Raw genomic sequence first — 25,526 nt, forward strand, 5'->3', positions numbered from 1 at the left:
TGTGCGATCACGGAGATCGCATGTAATTCAGAGCGCACTGCTCCTAAATTACATGTGATCTCATGTGCGGTGCAAATTTCAGCCATACACTTTGTATGGCTGAATTTGCACCGCATCCGCACTAAACACGCACATAAGGCTTTTTCTATCCGCAGCAGAATCGGATCGCATAGTGGTTCACACTGGTGCGATCCGATTCTGTGTGAACTTGCAGATCGCACTGCGATATGCGATCGCAACTGGGGGTGTCGTTAACTTTTAATCAACACCCCCTGCGTATCGCATATGGCAGTGTGAACTGCCAGAGGTGCGGATGCATATTCGCAGCGTTCCCGCATCGCACAAATGTGAACCGGGACTAAAGGTGGAAAGATTCAGAAGTGTTTTATATTGGTCTGATTTTTTTTTTTTTTTTTTATTTACCTCTAAAAACCTGCCATTTTTACAGGGGTGTGTAGACTTTTTATATCCACTCTATATAGTAAAAATACAAGCATGGTCAAGAAATTATTCTCAGTAACACTAAAAAGGGACCATATCATATTGCCCAATCAGTTTCAGAGATTAAATTGTTAATATATGAAGTTTACAGAACAGAACAACCCCTTCCTACAAAGTGTACAAAGGTTTACATCAACATTCTTCTGTAACACTGACAGTAGAGGAGTAAGGATTGATATTCTTCTTGACAATGCTTTTTAATAATCCTATAAAGTAAAACAATGTGCTGTTATTTTGGTACCATATTTCACCACAAATGGCAGCTATTAGAGTAAATGACTATATAGCAAAGCTAATAGTTGTAGGTCGTTTTTCACAACTATTTTGTTGCGTGGTCCTTTACACCTTAAACAAATCAACTTTAATATTTAATAGCAGCTTTTACAATGACTCATTGTCTGATAAAATATTAATGAGACAGACAATTAAATCTGTTGCTAGATTCAGTAGTTCTGAATGAATCCTAGTAAGAATACAGGAAACATAATATATGTATATACTGTATATATTAAAAGCACAAATCATTAAAGCATACAGTATATGGTGTAAAAAATAAACAAACGTGGAGAGTGAAAGCACAAAGCACACAGGTTCAGCATCTTTGTTCTCATTTTTAGGAGCATCTAAAGCCTTTTACTCTGTACAATACTGTCATAGTAGATGAGAACTGTCCCATGCTGAATATGTTCCAGGTAGAGGGATTTTTATATACTAATAAAAAACCAAGGAGATCCTGCGCTAAGTAAGAAGTGAAAAATATTGATAATGTGAAGCAGCTGGTACACTTGATCTATACAAATCAAAAATATTGGAAAAACAAAATAGTGCAGCGCTATCATGAAAAATTATGAATATGAAAACAGATAATCATAAATCCTGCAAAAAATTAATTCACAGGAAAAAACATGGTGCAACACTAACATGATAAAGTGTAAACCATATGGTGAATAAATTAATAATCATCAAACGTGTATACAAAGTGAACCAAGAAAAGTCCATAAAAAAGTCCAAGATGGATATACAGGTCCCAGTGTGGGCAGAGGTGAAGAGCAGGCTTGAGTCCCAAGGAGATGTTAGGTAGGAATACACCCATGACGAATGTGTAAATAAGCTGCTTACCAGAAGCTGCGGCCCCTAGGTTAGTGGTCAGGCCATACACGCTAAGATATAATATCAGTAAGGTCCTTCACTTGAAACCCTCGGCAAGGAATCTATCTCCACCAAATCTCATATATAACCACTCCAGGCACGTAAACATCAAAGGTATGGGGAAAAGACAAAAAGACCCATAGCGTAATCCAGTACGATAAAATAGTAAAGGTTTATTCCATATTGCACTTACATTGTAGAAATAAAACAATCTCATCAATGTGTTCTTTAAATTCCGAGGCGTCCCGCGTGTAGTGAGCCAGGCGTCTAGGGGACGTGGTGGTTGAGCGGCAGGTACCGCTACAACTGTAGGGTCTTAACTATATAAATCAGATATTTGTCCCTCCTAGAAAACCTTTTTGATAATTAGGAATGTACAAGAAAACTCAGATAATAATCTCTTACACAGTGTTTTATCAAGCAATCAGATTTTTGAATGTGCAAAAATTAGAGCAGTCAAACATTGGAGGCAAAAATCAATTCCAAAAGTTGGCTATGTAAAACAGATCTATCATCCATGGTTAAGTGGTACCCAATTATCTTTTTTATATATTGGTAAGAGAAGGGTAAGAACCCTGTCCAATAATCCTTACTTTATTCTTCTAGTACAGAAACTTTTTATTTGTGACAATCTTTCTTTAAAACAGCCAACCCGTCCTGGAGGCTTCAAAGTTCCCATTTATCAAGATCTATCATCCATATTAAAGTTGAACGCAATTTTGTTTTTTATTGGGGAGAGAAGAGTAACAAACCTTTTCCAGTTATTATTACTATATTCTTCTAGTACAGAAACTGCTTATTGGCCACAAACTTTGTAAAAAAACAGCCAATGCATCCTGGAGGCTTTAAAAGTTCCCATTTATCAAGGCTTAATAGATGATTGAGAATTATTTTACTGTAACTGAGACTTGGAGTTTGTTCATGTCACTGGTCAAGCATTTATCTAAGCCCTCTCCCATTTAGCTAGAATTCCACTTTAGTATAGCAAATTCCATGTGACTTTCCAGCCAAGCTTCTTTATTTTTCTTTGCACCATGACATCGCTTCTCAGTTACAGAAACAGCCCAACATGTTAAAGAAAACTAAATTCATGCCGATCATGCTCAAGCACCAATTACTCCTCCTGATTATTGCTAACTAGGTAAAAAGGACTAGCATATGGCCACTGTTTTACATATATTTATACACAAAAAAGTATATCAATGTGGTGTGATGAAGTAAAGGTGGATCATCTCTTTTCCTTTTTTTGTACTGGTAGAAAGGAAGCAATCGGTATGTGACAGACATCTTGGCAGAGTTTATTTGGCTCAATTAGAGAAAGAAAAAGGACAGCCAGCAATTATACTGTAGCTAACATGTCTTCAGCTATCTGACCTGTATCTGATCTTTATACCATGTAGAGAAAATTGCAACAGTTTATAACAATAATATTCAGTATGTTAGCTTATAATGAAAAGAGAAACGCCCACAGTTAGTATAGGTATACAAGTCTGTTAGATTGCAAGCTCCTAATGAGCTGGGCCCTCTTAACCCTCTTGTATTTTATTTTATTTTAACTGTACCGTCTCCCTTCATATTGTAAAGCGCTGCACAAACTGTTGGTGCTATACAAATCCTGTATAATAATAATACTAATAATAATAATAATATAGAAATCATTTTAGCACCTCCTTGTTTAGCCTTACTTACCTTCCGTGACTTGAGTGTCAAGAGTCAAAGGTCATGTAGGCTAGACAGCTGCTGCCCTGTTAACTGCTTGACCTGACAATTCCAGCTTCTGACTGCCCATAACGGTATCTGTTCTGACCCAAAACTCTTAAGTTGAATAACCAGACTCAGAGAAACTAAGTAAATCTAAATAATAGACAATTATGATCATAATTATTTAAATAAAACTTGTAAGGCGAGAAGCAGAGGCAGCCTATTATTGAAAGTGTTCATTTTCGGCTGTCTCTGGATTGATTACTTTCTGGGTCAGTACCCCCAGAAATGTGAATTTAGGAATAAAGTCAGGTGTCAGAATAGTGACAAAGTATTAGGGCCATCAGGTCAGCAGACAGTTTAAGGAATATGGTAAATTCAGAAGAACTTAGAACCAAACTAGAGAAACTTAACATAAATAAATCACCGGGACCGGATGGCTTGCACCCGAGGGTTCTTAAAGAGCTCAGCTAGGTGATTGCCAGACCATTATTCTTGATCTTTAAGGATAGTTTGCAGATGGGTATGGTGCCAGCTGATTGGAAAAAAGACAACGTGGTACCAATATTTAAAAAAGGGCAGAGATATATCCCGGGTAACTATAGGCCGGTCAGCCTAACATCTGTAGTCTGCAAGATCTTGGAGGGGATGTTAAGGTACCACATACAAGACTTCAGTAATGAAAATGGTATTATTAGTAGTAATCAGCATGGATTCATGAAAAATTGTTTTTGCCAAACCAATCTATTAACCTTCTAAGATGAAGTGAGCTGCCACCTAGATAAAGGAAAGCATGTGGTGTATTTGGACTTTGCAAAGGCCTTTGACACCGTTCCCCACAAACGCTTACTGTTCAAACTAAGGAAGGTAGGTATGGACCATAAGGTGAGTACCTAAATAGAGAACTGGCTCCAGGGAAGAGTGCAAAGGGCGGTGATAAATGGGGAGTACTCGGATTGGGCGGGTGTGGAAAGTGGGGTCCCCCAGGGTTCTGTCCTAGGACCAATCCTGTTTAATTTATTCATAAATGATCTAGAGGAGGGGATATCTAGTACAATCTCAGTATTTGCAGATGATACTAAACTAAGCATGCCAATATCTTCTATGCAGGATGTGGAAACCTTACAAGCGGACCTGAACAAAATAATGGGGTGGGAAACTACATGGCAGATGAGATTTAATGTTGAAAAATGTAAAGTAATGCACTTGGGTGCCAGAAACCAAGCTACTCACTAGGAGGGGACCTCTGGGTGAGTCTAGGATGGAAAAGGACCTGGGGGTACTGGTAGACGACAGGCTTGGCAGTGGCATGCAATGCCAAGCCGCTGCAAGCAAAGCCAACAGAATACTGGGATGCATAAAAAAGGGGATTCACTCCAGAAATAAAGAGATTATTCTCCCACTCTACAAGACTCTGGTCCGGCCACATCTGGAGTATGCTGTCCAGTTCTGGGCACCGGTCCTCAGAAAGGATGTGCTGGAACTGGAAAGAGTCCAGAGAAGGGCAACAAAAATAATTAGTGGAATGGAGGACATCAGCTATGAGGAAAGACAACAAGCACTGAACTTATTCTCTGCGGAGAAGAGACGATTGAGGGGGGATATGATATCAATGTACAAATACTGTACTGGCGACCCTAGCATAAGGAACAAACTATTCAGAGAAAGGGAATACAATAAGACACGTGGCCACTCACTAAACCTAGAGGAAAGGCGGTTTAACCTTAAGTACGTAGGGGGTTCTTCACTGTAAGAGCGGTAAGGATGTGAAATTCTCTTCCACAAGCAGTCATATCAACAGGGAGCATCGATAGTTTCAAAAAAGTATTAGATGGGCACCTTAAAGACCACAACATACAGGGGTATGCAATGTACGGTTAACAGCAAACACACACACACATCATAGGTTGAACTGGATGGACGGATGTCTTTTTTCAACCTCACTAGCTATGTAACTAAGAAGAGGATTTAAAAAAAGGATATCAATGGCATTCCACATGCATCAGGCCTCCTTAAAGTATAACTAAAGGCAAAACCTTTTTTTAGTTTTAGGTATAGTGGAGATGGATTAGAACCCCTGCCAGGTTTTTATTGCTGCCTGTGCCCCGTTAGGGAGATTCACCCTCTCTATTTGTCCTGTTTACCATTATCATTTAAAGTGAAAGTGAAAGAAAATCCCAAGTTTTGGGTTGCCCCAGAAATGAAATAGGGGCATATTCTTCCAATGGGAATACTGGTTCTGGTAACTTGGAGGGCCCCATGGCATTCCCCTAATTTTTGGAGATTTCCTCTAACTTCCTGTTTTAGCTATTGAACAGAAAGTGTAAAAGGCAATAAGGCAGCGCTAAAAAACCCTAATAAAACATGGTTCAATAGTAGCAATATGAGTCCATGCAAAAAGCCCGTGATGGAAGGTGAACACACTTTCTGACAGGATCAACAGGTGCTCTAAGTGCTTGAATCCACCACCGAGTGAAATGGCCTCTCACCTCAAGCTTATTGGACATAAGCATATAAATCAAGAACTCATGAAGCGGTCTTCCCCTTATCACAGGCGGTAGGTAGGGTATTCCTCCCTCTTGTATTCCACCACATAGAGACCTCACACTGACCAGGTAAAACGCCACAATGTTCCCAGAGCGGACCTTGCACTGATCACAGATAAGCTTCAGCCAGCAGCTCCCCTTAAAACCATGAGACAGGGAAAACACCGGGCAAGCCCATAGCGTAATACTGACAAAAAGCTTTATTAAGAATAAGTAAAGACAGCCTCTTACTTGTAAAAAAAGGGTAAAATCGCATCAGCAGTAATGCCGGCGGTAATGCAGTAATGATATGGGGTCACCGGCCCCATATCACAATGGAGAGTATCAACGGGGTCATCAGAATCGGGGTAGGAAAAGGGGAGGGAGAGGGGGCAGAGGGAAATTCAACACCCCAGGGAGAGGTAATCATCCTGCCCCTCCAAATAACTACCATAATGAACAGTATCCATATCCCCATAGAGATCGCCCACAAACCCCAAGACATACCTCACAAGGGAATGGCCGGGGAAGGGGGGGCGCGACCTACCCACAAAGAAGAGGCCAATCTAACCGAGGATACCCCAATAAAGGTAACCATTCATCCTATGCCCAGGTAGCCACCTATAATAGGTTTGATCCCCTACAAAACAACCAGTATGGGAATCCTTTTTTAGGGAAAGTGGGGTGACAAGAGAGGGGCCCCCCTCCACCTTTTCAGAGCCAGTCAGAGAACTGGTGGAGAGCACCAGGAGAGGGCACCCCAGGGGGAAAAGGAGGGAAAAGAAACAGAGAGGAAACCGAGGAGGCAGGAGGGTCCAGAGGAAAAAGATCCCGGTAGGATCCGGCATCTTTAATCTAAGTGGGGTACAATTGGGAGAGGATGAATTAAGGACCCTTGATAAGGGCCTTAAGTTCGCACCGGTGCGAAATTTAAACAAATTTCAAACCTATGTGGGAATTCAGAAATTTATCCGCTCTCTCAATATTAAAAAATATTGCATAAACAACCCCATTATGAAGAATTCCTCTGACCCCCCTATTAGCCCCTCGGTCCCTACCAATCCCTCCGGAGTTTTTCAACACACCAACCTGAGGAACAGGTCAACTTTTAACCCCCAAAATAAGGGGAATAAGTATGTGGATGTATTCAAACATATGGTGGTTAAGGATTTAGAAGACCTAAAAGTAAGGAAAGTGACTGACCCCCAATCCATCAAAGCCGGAATAAAAGCTCTTGAGGAGAACAAAGAGATTGTCATCAGGCCGGCAGACAAGGGAGGGGGCCTGGTAGTCCTCAGTAAAGAGTATTACAAAAATGAAATGGCACGCCTTCTTTCGGATCGGAGTACTTATAACACCTTACGACGTGACCCACTTCCGGAGTTTAAAGGAGAATTAAACATCTTAATTGAATCTGGTAAGAAGAAAGGAGTCCTAAATAAAAAAGAGTCTATGTATCTTGACCCCCTTTTTTGTCGGACTCCTATCATCTACTTCTTACCCAAAATCCATAAGGATAAGGAGCACCCACCCGGAAGGCCTATCGTAAATGGTATAGAATCTGTGACGTCCAGATTAGGACAATTTATAGACGTGTATCTACAACCCTTGGTAGTCAAAACCAAGTCCTACCTAAAAGATACCAAACATATCTTACAGATTCTACATGAGTTCCCATGTACATCATCCACGATTTTGGTAACAGCGGACGTCAGTTCGCTTTACACCATAATTGGACATGATGCCGCTGAAGCAGCAGTCAAATGGGCATTCTCCCAGTCCAACTTACCCAGAAAACTCAGAAGCTTCCTATTGAGCAGCTTGTGGTTTTGTCTTACTAGGAATTACTTCTGGTATAACAGGACATATTACCTTCAAACCAGAGGTGTGGCAATGGGGGCACGCTTCGCTCCCAGTGTGGCCAACCTGTTCATGGCCCACTGGGAAGAAGAAGTGGTGTTTAAAGATCGTCCCCCAGAGCTAACATGTTATAGAAGGTACATAGATGATATGTTCCTTATATGGGAAGGAGACATGGAAGGCTTAAATAAGTTCATGGACAGATTGAACTGTAACAACAAAAATATTACCTTAGCCTGGACTACTAGTAAAGAAAAGGTAGTATTCTTAGACTTGGTCATTTCGGTAACCGAAAATAAAATCACTACCTCCAATTTCTCAAAACCCACAGACCGGAATGCATACATTCCATTAGATAGTTGCCATCATTGCACATGGCTCTGCAATATTCCTAAAGGGCAGTTCATGCGCCTAAGACGCAATTGCGCTTCTGACACAGATTTTGCATCACAGTCAAAGGTTTACTGTGACAGATTCATACAAAAAGGTTATTGCAGAGATAAGCTTGAGAAGGACAGGTTAGCCGTCCAGGCTATTAAACGGGAGTCACTTTTGTCTATTGCCCCTAAAGTAGTTAAACCCAAGAAGGATGAGATCAGAATAATACTAGACTATAATATCCAGCACAAAAAAAATCGAAAAGATTTTTAAGAAACACTGGCCCATCCTTCAACAGGATAAGACCCTGGGAGCAATTATACCTACCAGACCATCGTTTGTGTATAAAAAGGCACCGACCCTCAGGAATTTTTTGGCCCCAGGGGTAGTTGACCCACCTACACAGATTAACAACAAACTGTTGCCATATTTGTCAGGCTTCTATGCCTGTGGTAAATGTGTGGTGTGTAGAACAGCCAAAGGGAACTTGAAACGCAGGAAGGAGTACATAGCAAATGCAACAGGAAGGAGCTATGTAATCAAAGACCTGATCACCTGCTCGACTACAGGCGTAGTATACATGTTGGAATGTGACTGCGGCCTGCAGTATGTAGGTAGGACATCAAGGGCCCTACAAACTAGGGTTGCTGAACATGTCCGGAGCATCAAAAAGGGAAAAACCCCCCACAATGTGACCCAACATTTCAAGAAATTCCACAATAAAGATCCTAGGAATCTGAAGTTTTGGGGTATAGAAAGAGTTCATAAGCACTGGAGGGGGGGTAATCTGATCAGGAAACTTAGTCAACGAGAGTCCTTTTGGATATACGAGACTAAAGTGGGGGTACCCTGAGGTCTGAACGTAGAGTTCGACCTCAATTGTTTTATTTCTGATAGATAAATAAAATTCTTGTTTTTAAGGTTTCGAGTGTTCTATATTTTATATTTACATGTGCTTTATTTTTATGTGATCCAGACAACAGTGGGACGTCTACAGCTCCATAATTTTAAATTTTTAAATTATTAATTTAAAAATTCTAATTTTATACAAAGGTTTTTTTTCACCTTTTAATGCTGTAACCATTATATGGTCATCAGGTCACATGGTGGCGGAGGTATATTTAAGTACGTGTACCTATTGTGGGTGCAAGGATACATTATATGAAGAGCACCTCCATCCATAGCCTAAGGGCCTTAGGTTAACTTTTACCCATGTATCTTACAATATATTGGTTTTCCAATAAAGTAATATATATGCATTATTTTGTGTTTTAACATGGTTTTAATACAGCCATATTAATATTATTATTCTGCCCAGACAAGAAGGAGTTTCATCCGGTTTTGTCTTTAGTTTCTTTATTTTCCTATACATATGCTGGCAGTAGTACAGTTTATGGGAGGTACCATGAACTCCCATTGGTACGGCATGGCATTGTTTATCTCCGGTTATACGTGAGGAAGGGGCGGTCCTCCGACGTCAAACATGGGCGCTTCCTCTCTAAGCAGAGCGGCGGCGTCCACTGTAACTATGACGACGAGTGACCTGCATCCAATAGGACCGGTCCGCTCATCAAATCAGAGAGCGGTGAAGGGGCGGTCTCCGAATGCAGGGCATCGTCACTTCCGCTCTAGTGAGAGCAGAAGTATATGCAGTAGTTCGGGCAACGGAGGCCGGCCAATGAGAAGGTCCATCTCGCCTGTCCAATCAAAGGACACGGCGGTATATTTTTAAGGGGCGACGTCAATACCTACCTTTACACACCGCTGAAGAAGTCCCCGCCCATTGGGGGACGACACGCGTCCGGGGGGAAGGTGGAGCAATCAGACGTCGCCCGCTGCTGTCTGGAGATCCGGTGAGGTGCCCACGGGACCCGCCGGCATTACTGCTGATGCGATTTTACCCTTTTTTTACAAGTAAGAGGCTGTCTTTACTTATTCTTAATAAAGCTTTTTGTCAGTATTACGCTATGGGCTTGCCCGGTGTTTTCCCTGTCTCATGGTTTTAAGGGGAGCTGCTGGCTGAAGCTAATCTGTGATCAGTGCAAGGTCCTCTCTGGGAACATTGTGGCGTTTTACCTGGTCAGTGTGAGGTCTCTATGTGGTGGAATACAAGAGGGAGGAATACCCTACCTACCGCCTGTGATAAGGGGAAGACCGCTTCATGAGTTCTTGATTTATATGCTTATGTCCAATAAGCTTGAGGTGAGAGGCCATTTCACTCGGTGGTGGATTCAAGCACTTAGAGCACCTGTTGATCCTGCCAGAAAGTGTGTTCACCTTCCATCACGGGCTTTTTGCATGGACTCATATTGCTACTATTGAACCATGTTTTATTAGGGTTTTTTAGCGCTGCCTTATTGCCTTTTACATTTTATTAGACAGGAATTGTATTTTGACCTGAGAAGTGCAGCTGCTTTTCGTTTCATTCATTATTGTCCACTCTGCGCTGATATTACCTTTGTCTATTGAACAGAAAGTGAAGGTAAATTTCCTCAAGGAGACACAGATTGCTAAAAAGACTGACAGGAGTTATAACCCTCCCTTATTGTATCCACAGTTTAAAAACAGTATTGCCTGTAGTTCTACTTTAACCACTTGCCGACCACCCTATAGCAGGATGGCTACACTGCTCAGGATCACATATATACATGATCCTGCAGCTCTGGGTATTGGGCACAAGGTGGCTCATCGCATCGCTGGAAGGCTTCATTTTCAGGTAAGTTTACATTGCAGGTAAGAAAAAAAAAAAACACCCAGTGGTTTACAACAGCTTTAAAGTACCAAATGCTAAAAACCACAGAAGAAGAGGAGTCCTTGAAATGCATCCTGTGACCCTACTTTTACAGGAGACAATCCCCTACTGAGAGATGTTCTTGGGATTGAGCGATCTGAGCAGGAGCAGCAGAGACTTCTGGTATCCAGCCCAGCATTTCACCTGTCAACTGGTCACACAGTGATCCAGACCCTGTGGCTACTCATTCATTCTTTCCTTGTGACTGTGTTGTGCGTTGAGTGGGCTCTTTCTCGTGGACTACATGCGCTCTTTCACATTTTATTTTGTGAGTATATAATATGTTGTTTTTAATAAAGCCCTTTGATGGGGTCTGTGCGGTTTTCTTCCCATGCTTTTCTCTTTAAAGTAGCTAATGCTTTATAAATTAGGAATAATTAGCAGGTAAATAAATGTTAAATTGTTACATTAATGCAGGCATAGGCTACAGTGTTTGACTATTACATATGAAAGATCAGTATTTGCATGGATGTTCCAGTTACCGGAGATGAATATTTGTTCATTAACTTCTATAAAGATTTGATCAATGTTTTCAGAGGCTCGATTCATTCCTAAAGGAAGGGAAAAAAATTCACGGGTGTCAACCCTTAGATAGAAGCTGCCAATCTGCCTCTTGGGCTAATCACAGGTTCTACAGCAGTAAAGTCGAGTTTATTCAGTTTCTCTGTGAGTAAGAACACAGATTCTGGCCAACCATGGAGCCCCAGAGTCCAAAATACATCTGAAGCCTTTCACACGGGTGATTTGATACACATAAGCCTGTAGACAAAAAAGGACTTTTCTTCATACAAAAAACTTTTTATTAATTTGGAGCTCATCTTTAATTGTGATTTAGCATTGAAAGCTATGCTAGATTAAATATTTACTGATGATGGGAGCAATGAGTTATTTTTATTTCATTACACTATGTAAAATTGCTCTAATTAGTATGTTGTACATCGAATATTGTGGTCCTTTTACAAGATAATCTCTAATCAAGTAACACAATGCAGATACTGAATTAACTATGGTATAGGACATCTACAGTGCAAATGGTCATTGGCAGACATACGGCATGGAGCCAAGACAAATACATTAGCATGATTTTAATAACTTATTTGTTTCTGGTTACTTTTCTCCATTACTGCAATGATGGATAGTAACTCCCACAGCCTACAGCTTCTCCTCCGGCTTATGAAGCATTCTACTTCCTTAGGTAAAGACTGCCTGGGGCACAGAGCAGAAAAACTGAATTAGATCCTTCTCCATTTTTCCAATTGTGCTAACAATTTATCAAATGGGAGAACAATTACCAGCATGGTGTCCATGTACAAATACCTTAGCAATGTTATTAGAATTTTCTGCCTTACTGTAGCTGTTTTTCTAAATGACATGTTATTCAGTTTTCAAATTATGTATAAACCATTTAAAGCAAATAAGATTATCTAATGAAGGGATTAATGTTTTAGGGAGTAGATGATTTCAGAACACAAAGCCAAGATTTTAAGATTGGGGCCATTAGCATCATTTCTGGTTATTGGATGATTTACTAAAAAGACTGTTTCTTTTTTGTAATTTACGTTTATTCGATTGGGTAGCCTACATGACCATACCTTTAGTAAATCAATTCCACTGAACTCATGTCAGAAGAACATTCATTTTCACAGAACAATGTTTAACATTTTATTACCATAACTGTAGGTGCAGGGTTTGGTAGATATTTTGACACGATGCAATGGTTACTATTGAACTATTTTTATGTTAATATTCTTCCATTATATATGGTAAAAATATTTCTATATACCTATATATATATATATATATATATATATATATATATATACATACACATATATATATATATATATACTTATTTATTTATATGTATACAGTATATGCACACACACCATATATACCCCGTATTTTAGAGTGGTACAGTAATTTTCTTACACAAACTGCATCAGTCAACCATGTATTCTATGAATAACTAGGCACCTGAAAAATAAATCTTTTTGCTAAAGCTTTATATGACATGAATTTATGAATTTTCATGTAGCTTGTACAAGGATTGGGAAAAAAGCGCACTACGACGACGAACATTCCAATGTCATCAGGTAACATCCTAGCTATCTCATTCGCTATAATGCATGTATGGTTTGTTGTAGCTCTTCACAGGAAATGTGCTCAATCTTCACTAAGCTAGCATGACACAGTCATCTAGGCAAATATTAAAAGCATAAGAAAAGCCTTTCTCTGCGTGTTGGATTTCGTTAAAAGGCAGGCAATAGTGAGGAAAGACTATTATAAGAAAATGCTACCCTTAGGAACAACAAGCTGAGACATTCAAGGTGATCTGATGACCATGCAGTTTTAAAGAAGGAGATTTTTTAAATTGAAGAATCCATGCCAAAAAAAGGATAAGTGAACAGATGGTAAAATAGTTTATATCTAAAAGGAGGATACAGTTTCTGTCTGCTTTCCATAATGCCTCGCCTAATTGGCATGAATGCACTAGGCGCAGTGATGACAAACATTTGCACCCCAGATGTTTTGGAACTACATTTCCCAGGATACCCAACTACACTGCAGAGTGCATGAGCATCATGGGAAATGTAGTTCCAAAACATCTGGGGTGCCAAGGTTCGCCATCACTGCACTAGGGGATTTAACCAAAGGTCCATAGCACTATCCGGAGGGATCAGCACACTATACTTACTTGAAACTATTGTATATTCCTCAAAGGAATTAGAATATTCTAATGCAATACATCATTTATTTGATAAGAAATATCATATGTTTAGATTCAGACTACCCTGTCCACAATTGTCACATTATGTAACAATATCGCTGTGGGCCCTCATTTTAAATCACACTCCAGCAAAAAATAAATACGAAACAGGCAAAGCAGCAAGAGCGAAGAAAGCACTACAATCCACCTTCTACCATCACCCATTACTACTACTGACAATCCCTCTAGATTTACAACCATTTCCAATTCCAATGCAGCAATCATTCAACGCAATAACAATAATCCAGCTTCTCCCAAAGACACATACCAATATGTTAGTTCCCCAGTTCATTTGCTTGATCTACTTCCAGGAAATTCAATCCAGCCTACATAGCTGGACTTAAAGAGGTTGTAAACCCTCTCTTATAACTTGTACCTATAGGTAAGCCTTTAATAAGGCTTACCTATAGGTACTGTAAATATCTCCTAAACTTGCACCATTTAGGAGATATTTCAATTTCATGTAGCCGATGAGGTCATTGGCACATGCGCTTTGAAGGCACAGCCACCCATGCCGTTCCTTCAGAGCCCAGTGCCGTGAACAGTGGCTCCCGCGCGCATGCGTAGGTAAGTATTTCATAATGAGCTAGTATGCATCGCATGCATACTAGCTCATTATGACTTTGTCTTAGAGGGTTTTTTTTTTTTTTTTTTTTTTTTTTGGGGGTTTACAACCTCTTTAAACTAAGCATGCCAATATCTTATATGCAGGATGTGGAAACCTTACAAGCAGACCTGAACAAAATAATGGGGTGGGCAACTACTTGGCAGATAAGGTTTAATGTTGAAAAATGTAAAGTAATGCAATTGGGCGTCAGAAACACGAAAGCAAGCTACTCACTAGGGGGGAAACCTCTGGGTGAATGTAAGATGGAAAAGGACCTGGGGGTACTAGTGGACAACAGGCTTGGCAGTGGCATGCAATGCCAAGCCACTGCAAGCAAAGCCAACAGAATACTGCCATGTATAAAAAAGGGGATTCACTCCAGAAATAAAGAGATTATTCTCCCACTCTACAAGACTCTGGAGTAATCCGTCCAGTTCTGGGCACCGGTCCTCAGAAAGGATAAGCTGGAACTGGAGAGAGTCCAGAGAAGGGCAACAAAAATAATTTGGGGAATGGAGGACATCAGCTATGAGGAAAGACTACAAGCATTGAACTTATTCTCTCTGGAGAAGAGACGCTTAAGAGGGGATATGATATCAATGTACAAACACTGTACTGGTGATGACCCTAGCATAAGGAACAAGCTTTTCAGAGAAAGGGAATTCCAATGCTGAGAGACTATCAGCTGTAATCTGACTTGTACTTCTACCTCTGATCCTGATCTTCATTACCAACCTGGATTGTTCCCTGACTCTTCTGTGGTTCTTCTATGTCTTCTGACCTGCTCCTGTATTGACCCTAGTTTGTTATCCCTATTTGAATTATGCCTGCTACTCTGGTTTCTCGCAGCCCACAAGTTGCTGACCAGGCCTGCCCCCGACTCTGTTTCTGTTTGTTGTATTGGTACCACTTGCCCAGCTATCCCCAACCCCCATCTCCTGTCACCTCTAGCAATGTGATGACAGCCTTTATAAGTGCTAGTGACATTAGTGGCATCTCCATCTACCAACACTTATGCCACTCCTTCATCCCAGCACTCCCTGTCCCACTTCTCAAGAATGATTGGACTGGAACAGTTAAGCCTTGTACACATGATGAGAATATCAGACGAATTATCATCTGGTATTTTTTTGCATGCTAGTCTCATATCGAAAATAAAAAGTTTACTCAGCTTACAAAACTTCTTATACGACAGAATACAACTTCAGAAGGGATTAACCTATTGTTTTGTATAATAATATATTCTTTCCGAGCATGCGTAGTCTTGTTCTTCCAATTTTTCCAGACAATAAATTTACTGATTAAACAAAAATCCAAATGATCTGGTATCATTTGGTATTGTGTCCCTTCAAATAATTTCAGATGAACTGTCATGATCAGCTCTCGAAAGTTGTGTACTAACGATCAGATTATCATAAGATCGATTCAAAAGTGGAATTTTTTTGTCCGATTTTTTGATTGTGAGTACTAGGCCTAAGTGAGGTCACACTTGTTATCTCAAGCTCCCAAAAAGGTATGTGAAATCTGCCCTCTTAGCAAGCAAAGTAAATAGCAAGTTTAATCTCTCTAGTACGCCTCAATAGGCACCATCCCGGGAAGATGTCAAGGAGGTAAAAACGGAAAGAGAACCAACAACCAATTCACAAAAGCAAAGAGTAAAAGATTTTTAATTTGCCATTATATACACTCAATCGCATTGAAGAATCTCTTTTGAAAAACAGGTGTAAACTTTTGCCTTATATTTACATCAAATTTGTTTAATCTGTTTGTGGAGCTGTAGAATTTTGTGAGAAAACAAAACCTCCAATGATCTTACGCAAAAAAAATTCTCACTACTGTTCCAGATCCAGCCAATACTATTGCCATTTTTCAGGGTGGATCTGTATTAGCCCTTGTAAAAATATACTGAAAAGTTGAATAACTACAGTTTTAAACTCTATATCCTATCAAGTTTTATCACCACATTTCAAACAATAGTTCAATTAGACCATAACAAAGAACCTAGTGAAGAATGTTCTCTTACATCCAACCTAACAAGTGGAAAAAATTGCCTTAAAAAGCCCTAAAGTGTAATTACCTATGATGATAAAAAAAACACTGACAAAGAGGGAGGAGCGGTGATCCAACCAAGACAAAAAGATTATATGCAAGAAACAGGAAAGATCCTTGTGGACAAGAGACAAATCCTAATGAACCCTTCACAAACAAAAAACATTTGCAGGCTTCATAGAAGAGGTGATTACACATAGCTTCATTAACAAAATGGAAAATAACGTATTGTCATTAAAAAAAGAGAAAAAAAAACATCTATAGAATAAATTTACTAACTTCCAACTTAACGCAGTTTATTAACCTTCACATTTGAAGATTTGTCAAGCATCTTCCATCATAAATTACAGACACCACAGACCTTCTAAATAAATCCATATCCATTAGCTGGACTGCCCATATTCACTGGATAACACTTAATGCTTCCTCTCTGTATGTCTACATTTCCTACAATAAAAGTATTTGGAACATTTTTTTATGTAAAGGGTCTCATATTTACTTGCCACACTCATCCCACAGATATTGGATATTTAGATATGACACTAGAAGGAAACAAAGAAGGCAAGATTGTAACTAAAAACTCAGTGTTAAAAGTTTACAGCATCAGCAATTTAGGCTTTAAAGCTGTCACCATAAACCATGGCTCAAAAATGTCCCATCTGCACAGCTTAAAAGAATGAGGAAAAACTTTACCTAAAGGCTGGAGACTTTGATATAAGGGAGCTGATGTATTCAAGGATCGCTTTATAGCAAATATTACCTGAAAGACCTGGAAGGTGAAGCATACAGGAAGCCAAACGGCTTTACCTGAAACACATGCGTATTCCCCAAAAAACAAAACCAAGCACATGTCACCAACCTATGCTTTGAGCTTTAGAATCCAGTAAAACAGTCAATACTGGAAGATTAGAAACATCTGGAAGGTGCACTTAAACATATTAAAGGCTGATCCTTTACTGAAGACACGTCTACCTACTGCTAAAATCAGACTGCAGAACACCAACCCTAAATAATATCTTAGAATCCAGTAGAGTCCCAAATGTCGAGACAAACTGTTCTCCCAAATAATTAGCCAAGGTAAATCTTTTCTGCCTGTTTCCTATGAGGTGGCTCAAATTGCCTGGCCTGCCAATCCCTGGAACAGAAAGCCAACACCATTATTTCCCCTAGTCCCTGTCTTTCTATAAATGTCCAACTTCAAGAAGAAAAAATATATATAAATCTGATGGACAGAAATTTCAAAGAGCCACACGTGTATGCTAAATCAATGTTAAGCAGATGCAGTTATTTTGGCTAGGTCTGATGATGGCCTCATGTTGTTATGACAGCCAGACACTTGCTCTTGGGAGAAACATAAATCAGACAGATTAGACAACCTGGGGTAAAAAATTCTGGTGCCACAACTCTAAATTACATTAGCAGCACCAGTACAAGCTTCTAGCCAATTCAAGAGCTTGTGTCCATTGCATGCAGATTGGATGGCTGTCCTGCTAAGTCTATGGCATAGCATAGATCATCTCCTGAGCTATCATTAATACTTCCATGTCATATAACACTTGCAGGAAACCTGTGCTCAAATTAGATCAAACAGCAGGGAACAAGAGCTTTCATTGGATTTTTACTGAGCTGAGTTTACAGCATCATCTCATTGTGGTATTAGTGCCAACTGATGTCATTTTTAGACATGTACAGCATTTTTGGGATAGGATCTTTGTGTCTGATATGATCACAGACATAAAAACCTTTGACATTAATCTAAAGAAGTCAGAGTGTTAAAACAGTAACATGGCATTAGCCAATCTTATTTGCAGCTTGTGTCGCAGGGAGGTTTAAAGCTAAAAAAATGCATCTGATCAGTCACACCTCACATAAATAAATATATGTTTTTTTTTTTTTTGAACTTTAAAGGGGTATTCACTTCCCACTAATCATAAAAAGCTGCTGTTTTCTCAATAATAACCAAGGCATTTTAGGTCATATAGGGGGAGATTTACTGAAACTGGAGCACTCAGAATCTACTGCAGCTGTGCATGGTAGCCAATCAGCTTCTAACTTCAGCTTGTTCAATTAAGCTTTGACAATAAAACCTGGATGCTGATTGGTTTCCATGCAGAGCTGCACCAGATTTTTCACTCTCTGGATTTAATAAATCACCCCCATAGTCTCTGGATTTTTTGAAAGTTCCTGGATTTGTAAATTCTAGAAGAATACATTATGGTATGACAGAGCAGGATAGTCTATACCAGGGGTCTTTAAACTTTGGCCCTCCAGTTGTTCAGGAACTACAATTCCCATCATGCCTAGTCATGTCTGTGAAGGTCAGAGTTTTACAATGCCTCATGGGATGTGTAGTTCCACAACAGCTGGAGGGCCGTAGTGAGAGGATCCCTGGTCTATACATTTGATTACATTTTCAATAAATGGTAAAAAAAAATGAACTACTTTATTTCTAAAATACTACTTCCTGGCATTTTACTTGAGCCAAAATAAATGTATTCTTTTCACAGAGTATAACTCTACTTGCTGGCGATATAATTAATCATTAGGATCTTTATGGTGAACAGTAATATCATACATATATACATTCATTCTTTATGGTGAACAGTAATATCATACATATATACATTAATGGGCCTCTAGGGCTAAATTCAACAGACATTAAAAGTGTGCTTAGCAGGAATTTTACCTTCCATTTTCACCTTCCAACTGTGAGTATGTTCCCAATATGATGTGCTGTGGTATTGTACTGTTTTATCATGGCTTTAGGCAGTATGTGTTACTGCAGTCTATTTCATTTCAATGGGCTTCAATGAAGCAAAAATCGCATCTACACTTTTTGTATTTTTTAATTCTATTTTTTTGCTAAGGTGTACTGCAACCCACATCCTGCGTTGTGATACAATATAGAAAAGGAGCGTTGTGTTCCTTGGGGTGCTGTTCAAAATAAATAGCAAGGCACATACATATTACATTCCAGTGTGCTGCAATAGACTGTGATTACCACAAGGCACTAGGTCTGAATGAACCCTAAATGTTGGGAAAGTTGTACTGACCTGAACATATTATATGCAGTAATCAAACTGTGCCAGGCATTCAATTGGCTTGAGGTGTGCCAGGAGACATGGCAAGTTCTGAATTCTCTTTGTATCTAATGTCTTTGTAAATGTAGCCTAATGGCCAATATATGAAGAAATATCCAAGCAGATAAAAATATTAACTCATGTTTATTCTATATTGCACAGCAATTTTTTTTTGTCTATTTCCATGGATAAGGATTATTCATCATTGCTCTGATACCTTTTTTTTTTTTTTATTTCTCCAAATATAAATACATTGTAAATGTCCAAACTGAGCCAGGCTTTCAATTGGCTTGGGGTCCACCAGTAAACAGGACACGTTCTGAATTCTCTTTGTATCTAATGTCTATATAAATATAGCCTAGTGATCAATATATGAATAAATATGCAAACAGATAAAAAAATATTCATTCATATTTATTCTATATTGCACAGCAAATGTATTTTTTGTCTATTTCCATGGATAAGTATTATTCATCATTGCTCTGATTTTTTATTCCTGCAAATAAATATATTGTAAATGTTTAAACTGAGTCAGGAATTCAATTGGCTTAGAGTCTGTCATGAAACAAGACAAGTTCTGAATTCTCTTTGTATCTAAGGTCTATATGAATATAGCCTAATGGCCAATATATGAAGAAATATGCAAGCAGATAAAAATATTCATTCATGTTTATTCTAGATTGCACAGCATTTTTTAATTGTCTATTTCCACAGATAAGCATTATTCATCATTGCTCTGATACCTACTTTTTTTCCCTCCAAGTATAAATACATTGTAAATGTCCACACTGAGCCAGGCATTCAATTGGCTTAGGGTCCACCAGGAAACAGGACAAGTTCTGAATTCTCTTTGTATATAATGTCTATATAAATATAGGCTAATGATCAATATATGAATAAATATGCAAACAGATAAAAAATATTCATTCATATTTATTCTATATTGCACAGCAAATGTATTTTTTGTCTATTTCCATGGATAGGTATTATTCATCACTGCTCTGATTTTTTATTCCTGCAAATATAAATACAATGTTTAAACTGAGCCAGGAATCCAATTGGCTTAGGGTCCGTCAGGAAACAAGACAAGTTCTGAATTCTCTTTGTATCTAATGTCTATATAAATATAGCCTGATGCCCAATATATGAAGAAATATGCAAACAGATAACAAATATTCACTCATATTTATCTCATATTGCACAGCAAATTTATTTTTTTGTCTATTTCCATTATTCATTGTTACTCTAATATTCTTTTTTATTCCTCGATATATAAATACATTGTAAATTAAGTTATTTTTAGCTTGTCTTCTAATAACTTTACAAAGTCATATTTAACTGCAATTTTTGTTTTGATTGAAATCTCTTTGAATTTTTATTTAAATGGTTTTCTAGTAAAAAAGAAGGTTGCTCTGGGTACCTAGATTACTAAGTATGCGCAGAAACAATAACCCACAGATCGCTTTTACATGTAGCTCTCAAAGAACAATAGTAACATTTGTCAACAAGCTTTGGACTTGTGTTGATGACATCAGCTTGAGATGCTTCTGAGATCATTCAGAATTCATTGACAGGTGCTTATGACCAGGGCTTTTCTTCTCAGAGAATATGTTCAGGAACCCCCCCCCCCCTTCTGAGTCACTTCTTGTCTCCGCCCCTTACTCACCTCCGAGCACCGTTCCTTGGTTCCACCACCTACCCACCTCCCAGTAGCACCCCTTTTAGACAATGCCAGAGGCAAGTATCATTTTGTGGTGCTAAGTAGTTTGTATGGAATTTGTTGATGATAACAAGTAGTAAAATAGATCCCCCCACAGCCAGCAGCAATACCCCCCCCAGCAACAATAGATTCACCCAGAAACAATAGACCCCCCAGCAACAATGGACCCCTACAACAAAAAGTATCCCCAGCAGCAAGAAAAGATCTTCCAGCAGCCAGTATCAATAGAATCTCCAGCAGCCGGAAACAATAGACCCCCTCTTTCAACAGTAGATCTCTTCCAGTTGACCCCCAGTAAAAATAGATCCACCACCAGCAACAATAGACCTCCCCAGCAGCAATAGACCACTATGCAAAAATAGATCCCCTCAAGCAACAACAGATCCTTCAGCACACTTCAGCACCCCTTGTCATTACATGCATTCAGTGCTGGAGGTGCCGGAATTGCATTTCCGCACGTTCCTGCTGAAAAAAAGCCCTGCTTATGACCACCTTCCAACCTGCATTTGACTCATTGACAGGTACTTATGACCACCTTCCAACCTGCATTTGACTCATTGACAGGTTCTTATGACCACCTTCCAGCCTGCATTTGACTCATTGACAGGTTTTTATGACCACCTTCCAACCTGCATTTGACTCATTGACAGGTTCTTATGACCACCTTCCAACCTGCATTTGACTCATTGACAGGTACTTATGACCACCTTCCAACCTGCATTTGACTCATTGACAGGTGCTTATGACCACCTTCCAACCTGCATTTGACTCATTGACAGGTGCTTATGACCACCTTCCAACCTACATTTGACTCATAGGCCTCTATAGGAGTACAAACCCTGTCCAATGCAAACAGAAGCCCAGTGACACACGACTTTAAAAAGATTACAGTTCCCATTAAATGGATTACAAGTGTTGCAGAGACAGAGGACCAAGGGATAAAAATGAGTAAATGTAATCAATCAAAGATGGACTCCAATTCAGCGGTAACCAGCGAGCAAGGTCTTTGTATCGGATTGTGTTTCATTTTTAACCTTTAGAGAATTAGTAACAAAAACGAAATCAATAAAGAGTATAAATCATTAATAATTGCACATAATGACCTAAAAAATAATGAACTTCCTAGTTTATGACAAGATGATTCTAAATCCTATTAGGCTGTGAAAAGGCCTCTAATCTTCGTCAGAGGGCATTGGTTCTATAATGTGCTAGGAACATAGCTGGGATGCATGCTTGTCAAGAGTCACTGCCTCAGCAAATAACAAACACCCAGATAGAAAAGCATGTTCTTGGTTACAGGTCATGGCATGGTTCAGGTAGGAAATGCTTTAAGAAGCAGGAAGCACAGAGTGACTTTCCATGGGTCTTAAATGATTCCTTGTAATGCTTTGGTCCACAGTGTGACCATTAATTCAGGAAATCACAGATGAATAGACATGTCGTTTAAAGGGCAAATGCTGTCTTCTTCATTTTATTGCTCGACATACAGGAGAAAGATGGGATTAAAGCTGAACCCTGGGCAGGTGTAAAAACCCTAATAAATCCAATAATGTTTTTGGTAAAAAATCATTACTTTTTTTTTTTTTTTTGTAATAAGTAGTTGAATCTGTTTTCAAGTGTTACTAAACCCACAACAGTAAAATCAGACTGTATATGCAGCAAAGCATGCTTGTTATACTCACTGTGGAACCTAAGGGGTTAATCCTGTGCATTGTGTAAAAAGGTTGCTTGATCCTGTCTTCTTTGATCCTCACCTTCTTCCACATTCCCCAATCCATCTCCTGTTTGTACAGAGCCTTGGGGCTACTGAGCACATGCTCAGTTTGGTGTGTATTGCTGGGAGGGTGCACTGTCCAGACAGAGGGTCAGGAGTCATGCAGCCTCATAGGACAGTCAGAGGAGAATGAAAACTCCTCCTACATGCTTTAGCCAATGCTCAACTGGACACTGATAGAATTCACAAGATTGCTATTTACTGCTGATGAGAAAAGGTATTTAGCAGTTTATATTTACCAAAATAATTGCATTCCCATGTACTGTGGGAGACCAGATATAGTGAATGCAGGGTCCTGGGTTTAGTAACACTTTAATATGAGCTTTCTGTAAAACAGCACTTACCCTGAGCTTGCATTTAAAGCGTAACTCCACTTTTGTTGAGAAAAAAACATTCCCCTCTGGGTGATCTCTGTACATTTCAGGGATTTTAACAAACTTTGTTGCAGATTCCGACCTTTTGTTATTCTGTATAAATCATTGTTTGTTCCTCTGTGCCTCTGTGCTCAGTGGGTCAAATGGGAGTGGTTTCATAATTATCTATCAGCTGTGGCAGCTGCAGGGCTCTAATGAGGAAAGCTGCTGGGTCTGCATCCCTTTAGACGTGTTCCTATTGGAAGTATCTCACCAAAAATGACAGAAATCTGACTTGTATCTTAGGCAGACTTCTGAGAAAATTCGTGAGCCAATCACACAAGCAGGAAATGATGTTTCTGGGGTGTGGTCAGAACACATTCTGTGTACAGAACAGCTCCAGGTAGCCATATTGCATTGCATTTTCAGAAAATTACAACAGCTGCAGAATGAAAAGGAAAGGTCATTTTTAAAAACATTCAATTATAATATGATTTGTGTCGCAATTGTATACGCTATATTGTTTTTTGTTTATTTGCTGATTTTTTTTTCCCCACGAAAGTAGAGTTACCCTTTTAAGACAATCAGACTCTACTGCCTTGTCCTATACCCCTCCAGCTTCCAGGCGGTAAAAGCAGTAATGACCTCATCAGCTGTATTGCTTAAAGGGGAACTTCACCTAAAAAGGGAAGTTCCGCTTTTCCTTCTTTTTTTTGCTGTTAATGTTTTGAATAAAATGGGGAAGGGTTTTCTCGCTGTTTGCCTCTCATGGGAGGGATTCCCTATCCAGGCTGACAAAGGCATAGGAACTCACAGAATATAGTGTGAGGAAATGTTAGAATTCAAATAAGATTTTATTTCTGCTTTCTATGTGACCCCTATTCCCATTATATGTACTATGTACTATGTTCTACGCTGCCGATATTCCGATCTTACTCTGTATATTCATCTGCAATCTCAAATGGCATGAAAAACCAAGTATCCGCCATGGGCAGAGTCACATGCAATCCAGGCTACCTAGGCCTAAGTACCATTAAGGAGATGCATCAACTTTGTTTATTTCTGCCAAGAAAGGGATACTCTTGGTTTATATAATAATGGGGAAAAACGTTCCCTACTGGTTAAATGTTACGTGATATGTCCACCCAGAGACAGTACTTTTGTATCTAACTTAATGGAAAATACAACATTAAAATTTAACACTGGCACACTATGTCACAAGCGTGGTGGTGGTCACACGTCAAATAGGATGATATTACAGCATTTATCACACATGTCCAGGAATAATGCCATGTTACACATGCCTGGGGCAAAAAACACAGCCCTGTAACAGAGGCATTAAAAAACACCCTCTCATCCGATGTGGCAGAATCATGGAACTCAAGCTCACAACTCTCTGCCTAACGGTGTGTGTTAATTGTTAGACATGACGCTAAAAGCGCCTGTCTCACACCAGCCATCACGTATTATATTATGTGGTTCGACATAAAACATAAATGAGATCAAACATGTAAGCTAGTTATAGAAAACATTAATACAAATCAGATGCTGCCCAGCATGAACTTGTCAGTGAGTATAGAGTGACTAAAAAATGAGATATTCACGCCATCAAAATAAGCAAGGAATGTACATGTTTACATGCGCAGTTCTCGGAGTCATGAGAGACGGAGAAAAAGACAAAAATGGCAGTTATCCTCAGCAACCAATAACGTTTGGATCCTATTCGGCCTAATTTGACTGGAAAGTAAAAGAATCATATCAGGTGCACAGAGTAACATATTAACTTTATATCATTCCATGTTCCATTAAGGCTCGTTTACACCATACGTGCATGAAAACTGATGGAAAAACGTGCAAATTTCACTTGCAGAGACATCAGTGTACTTCAGTCAATCAGTTTACCTCAGTTTACATTGTGGTGTGAACAGGGCACATAGAGGACAACTGATTTTTTGTCCCCTTGCAGAACGCATGCAGAAAAACTGACGTCTCTGCACCATGGTGTGAGCGAGGCCTAAAACAGTTTGTGATAAATAGAGAATGATGATTAAACGTAATGTTATACTGCCTCACAGAAACAGATTATTAAGCAATATTTGGGTTCTATCGTTGGTGAAGGAGACACAGACGAAATATAGAACAACTGCTCAGGTATATAGTGTTGGTTAGTGCATTTTTTTAGAGGATACATGGATACATAAATCATAGATATTCAGTCAGATAGACATTGTACCTACAACCTCACTTTGCATTGTCTTATCTCCATTACAC

General features: G+C 39.3%; 1 protein-coding gene across 1 annotated transcript in view; it reads right to left on the bottom strand.

Moving 5' to 3' along the window:
- Positions 1-25,526, bottom strand: part of NAV3 (neuron navigator 3) — a 921,889-nt gene that overhangs the window by 885,912 nt on the left and 10,451 nt on the right. The window lies entirely within an intron of this gene.

The sequence above is a fragment of the Pelophylax lessonae genome (genome assembly GCF_965119305.1).
Source record: "Pelophylax lessonae genome assembly, chromosome: 4".
Taxonomy (NCBI): domain Eukaryota; kingdom Metazoa; phylum Chordata; class Amphibia; order Anura; family Ranidae; genus Pelophylax; species Pelophylax lessonae.